The following is a 5,336-nucleotide window of genomic DNA, read 5'->3' as shown; positions in this document are numbered from 1 at the left end:
GCTTTCCCTCTCTTCTCTCACTCCTCATCTTTTGAAAGCTAGATTCTGACCTTACCATGCAACTGATAATGCACTCTCCAAAGTTCACAACGGTCTCTTAACTGCTATATCCAATGATCTTTTCTCAATCTTCATCTATCTTGACCTATCTGTAGTATTTGATATTGTCTTTTCCTGGCTACTCTGTCCTCTTTGGGTTGTTTTTGTTTTTGTTTTTTTGGAGATAATGTTCTCTCATTTATCCTTATCTTATTTTTTTTAGTCTCTTTTGATGAATCTTCAGCTATGTTCCATCCCCTGATCATGGATAAACTTAAAAGATCAGTCCTGGATCCTCTCCTCTTTCCTCTCTTTCCTTTCTAGGGTGAACTCACTAACTCCTATAGGTTCAATTTCCATCTCTTTCTATACAACCCTAATATATACTGTTCCTGAGTTCCATCATAACTACCTACTAGACATTTGAAATTGGATAAACTATAGGAGTCTCAAACTCAACATGTCCAAAACAGAACTCATCATGTTTCCATAAGAACCCACCCCTCTCTGGCTCACTTCTCTTTTTCTGTTGAAGATACTACACCATCTTTCCAGTCATCCAGGTTCATAATCTGACTCTTCCATCACCCTCATTCCCCATCACCAATGTTAAGTTTACCTCTTCTCTCCATTTTCATGATCACCCTGTTAGTTTCAAACCACATTACCTCTTTCAGGGGCAAATATAATAGCTTCTTATTTGCTTCTTCCTACCTCCAGTCTCTTCCTTTTCCAATCTATCTTAACACACAGCTCCCAAAGGGATATTCCGAAAGCACAGGTCCGACTATGTCCCTCCTCTGCTCAAGAAACTTCAATCACTCTGTATTGCTTATAGGGTAGAATTCAAATTCTCCTAGCACTTGAAGCTTTTGTCAACCTGGCTCTTTCAGTCCTGGTACACATTTTTCCTCTTCACACACTATTATGATTCAACCAGACATTCCTGCCACTGTCATACATTTTGTTCATGTGTGTGTGTGTGTGTGTGTGTGTGTGTGTGTGCCCTTGTATAGTTTTCCTTATACTTGGACTACTCTCCACCTACATGTCTTAGTATCCACATCTTCAAACCCCAACTCAAGTACCACTTCCTCTATGGGGCTTATCCTGATCTTCCTCCTCTAGCTGCTAGGACCCTCCTCCCAATTGTCTTTTATTTACTTTTTTTATATTATGTATCTATGATATGAGCATATTTAAGCTCCCTGAGGACAGGAACGTTTATTTCTCTCTTTGTATCCCCAGTATTTAGCATATTGCCTGACACATAGTAAATGCATGTTGATTGATTAGACATAATGTATAGGAGGCATGGGGACATCAGGAAATCTCCATTCATGGACACATTCATGTGATGGAAGCTTTTTGTTCTCCATGGTTCCTGGACATCTATCAGAAGGGCAGGGACATGTATAAACAGCTTCTTTTGTCCACCTTATTTCCCCAAAGCCCCTGATCTCAAGCAGTGCTTACTGGAAACACCTACATTGCTTGACAATGAATTTAGCTTGATTGTCTTTAGGTGTTCATTTGTATTCTTTAGGAAATTCTCTTGCTCAGATAATTTGGTTTTCAGAGTTAGAATTTCTCCTATTCCACACACTCCTCAGCTGTAATTCTGAGATGACCTCCCTCCATTACAGCCAATACCCTACTGCTAACCAAAGAAAGTCTGGATCTGCAGATAGGACTTCACAGGAATGGGGTTTTAAGACATCTAAAGCAGGCATACAGATAAACTGGGAGCCTGAATGAAATAGGACATGTCAGAATTTTAATTAAAAAAAAAAAACCCTATAATCTTTTTCTTCTTTGCAATTACCTGGGATCTTTGACATCATTTTCACATTTACTGTGCCATTATATGAAGGTTGGGCATTCATTAAATGTGTGTTAATTTATTCAGCAACTAGGGAAATGAGTGGACTGGGGAAAATTTGCATGTTTAGGCTGATAAAAATTTGTCTAATGCCTTAAAGACAGCAAACGGTTGTTGAGCCTGATGCAACAATCTGTAGCTGTATCTAGGACATTGATCCAATATCTAACCCCTACTAGGAGGAGAAAGAGGTACTGGACTCAATCGAGAGATTTTTTAGCTCAGGGTCCCTTAAACTTTTGGGGGCCTGAACACCTCCAGCAATCTAGTGAAGCTGATGAACCCCTTTCTCAGATTATATGTCTCCTACATTCATAATTGAAAGGCATGATAAATTTCAGAAAGAAGTTAGTGGAAATAAAGGTGTAAATTTTTTTTTTCCATACAAGTTCATGGACCCCTTGAAATATGTGCACCAATTCTGTTTTCACCTGAAAGTCAGGCTTGAGCTCAGAGAACAGTCCTTGGAATGACTGTCAATTTCTCAGACCTTCCCTACCTCCTCCTTCAGAATGCTAAGATTCTAAATCCATGTCAGGGTTTCAAGGTCTGTGCCTGGGAAACCTTATGACTTAATAGGACCAGTTTGTGATTATGTCAGACTAATTGTGTAGTACTGATGGCTGTAATAGAAGGGTTTAAAGGAAACCAGGTGGTGTAGTGGAGAAGATGTTAGATCTGTAGTCAGGAAGACTTGAGTTCAGATACTTACTATCTGTGCTTAGTCAAGTCACTTAAATTGTCTGCCTCAGTTTCCTCATCTGCAAAATGGGGGTGATAATAGTACTTACCTCTCAGGTCTTGTGAGGATCAAATGAGATAATATTTGTAGATTCCTTTCTAAACTTCAAAGTGCTATAGATAAGTTTTGGCTATTGTTATCATTAAAGAAGAAAGATGAATGGTGAATATTTGGCTCTTTGCTTTAACAATCTTCAATGGAAAAACATAATAGTACATTGTTAATATCTCCAGGAAGTGTGTTCTTTCAATAGTTCTCAAACTGTTTCTGTTTCTCTGGTTGAGTAGCTCATCCCAGGGGAAAAGAAAGTCCATATGGAGCTGCATACAGGAAACACAAACCAGAAAGCCCTGTCTTGCATTAATCCTTCACATTCACATTTCCTCTCTCCAAAGGCTATCTCCTGACAGTTCCTTTCGTCTGTTACTCAGTCCCAGCTTCTCTTGCAGGCACACTTCAATCTGTCCTGAAACGTGCATCCTTCCCAACTCTTTTTTTTTTGTCAATAAAAGGAGGTTTCTGATTAACCTTTATTATTACTTTTAATTAATTAATTAATTTTTAGATTTTGACATTCATTTCCACAAAATTTTGAGTTCCTATTTTTCTCACCATCTCTCCCCTCCCCCCACCCCCAAATACCTTTGTGATTACCCCTTACCTTCATGTACCTTCCCTTCTGTCACACCCTACCCTTCCCTTATCCCCATCTTCTCTCTTTTCTTGTAGGGCAAGATAAATTTCTATACCCCATTACCTGTATTTCTTATTTCCTAGTTATATGCAATAATAATTCTCAACATTCATTTCTAATACTTTGAATTCCAACTTCTCTCCTTCCCTCCCTCCCTACCCTATCAACCCCATTTTACAGTTGAGGAAACTGAGGATGGACCACCTTCCACATGGATGATAATGAATGATGGATGATGATGATGTCATCTATAGCCCTTAAGGGCTCAGTTTAGGAGTCTAAAGAGACAACCACTGCAAGGGCAGAGATGCGAGATAGAGAGTGATGTGTGAGGAAGTATAAGAAGGCCACATACAATGCTGTCTCATATTAATATTCTTTCAGCTAAAGCCCCTAAACCTTTTTTATATGAAATGTTCTCAAGGCAGGTCTTTCTTCACCTTATATTTAAACAATTAAATTTTTTTAACTTAAATCTGAAGCCCACACCCTCCACAGAAAACACATTCAACTGTAATTTGGAAATATTAGATTGTCTGTGTGATGGATAGAGAAGATTCCCCCAGCTTTTATGGGCTCTGGACCAAACTACCAAGTAGGTGTTAACAAGAAAGATGAAATGGTTTGGATCAACCAAACAACCTATAACTATTTTATGTGAAATGCTCTCAAGGTAGGTCTTCCTTCACTTTATATTTAAAGAAATAAATTTGTTTTAACCTAAATCTGAAGTTTTAACTTGTCCCCATTAAATTTTTTTAATCCAGTCCCCTATCTGCTATAGCATGCTCTCCCTTTTACCCATCTTGTTAGTGACCCTTAAGTCTTTTTTAATATTTTATTTTCCCCCAAATTACATGGTAAAAAGTTTTTACACATTTAAAGAAACAGTTTTGAGTTCCAACTTCTATCCTTCCACCCACCCCCTCCCTGAAACAGTAACCATTCAGATTCCCTATTCAATTTTGTCTTGTTTAAAGTCATAGACATTTTATTTGCCTAGTGTCAGTCAGGCTATCTTTAGAAAGCCCACTCCCTCCACAGAAAACATTTTGCTGTAATTTGGAAATATTAGATTGTCTGTGTGATGGACAGAGAAGATTCTCCTAGCTTTTCTGGGCTCTGGACCAAACTACCAAGTAGGTGTTAACAAGAAAGATGAACTGTGGGGTTTGGGCTACTGGTTTGGATCTGTACATCATGAGTATCTGAAACCTGCTCACTGTGAACCCAGGAATCCAGAAGTATTCTTCTACTTGAAGGCAACGCAACTAAATTTCTTTAAAAATCCAATGTATGACTTGGGCATTTCAATATTTCACACTGACCTTTGTCTTAAGTAACCTGACTGGATTAGGTTGAACTGTGCTATTGTCTTACTGTGAAGGCTGCCTAGACATGACCCCAATCACAACATAGGCAGCTCATCCCTGCGATTTGTGTCTGAAAAGGTCTCTCCTCTCTTTCCTCCAACCCCAGCCCATCTTTCATGGTATATTTCCAGGATGGAATGCTGTATCTCTGTGGAAGATGGAATTCCCAGGCAGAGAGCTGGGGCAGGAGGCAGATGGGGATGAAATCACTTACCTTTCCAGCATCTGCTTCAAGCTGTTGTAGAGGGTTATGTAGAACTGCAGCTCAGACTGCAGGAACTGGAGGAGTCTCTGGTTCTCCTCACCCTGCTGCTATAAGCGGATCATTTTGTGCTATAGCCTACCAGGAAAAAGAGCATGGCTTATGAACACCTGGGATTCCACAGGGCAACAGATCCATCAGGACAGAATCACTGTGAGCTAATGATACTCTCCAGAGGCAGATGCCTTAGATTGGTGTAGGACAGAATGAGAACAGCTACCATGAAGGCTTTCTGTGTTAGAGGAAGAAAGATGCACTGCATATCACTGAGGGGATTAATAGGCTCTCAGTAGAATTGTATCTATTAGCACAGGGGTGGTGGATAGAGTACTGGACCTGGAATC

The sequence above is a fragment of the Notamacropus eugenii genome, chromosome 2 (assembly GCF_028372415.1).
Source record: "Notamacropus eugenii isolate mMacEug1 chromosome 2, mMacEug1.pri_v2, whole genome shotgun sequence".
Classification (NCBI taxonomy): Eukaryota; Metazoa; Chordata; class Mammalia; order Diprotodontia; family Macropodidae; genus Notamacropus; species Notamacropus eugenii.
This window is presented reverse-complemented; position numbering follows the sequence as displayed.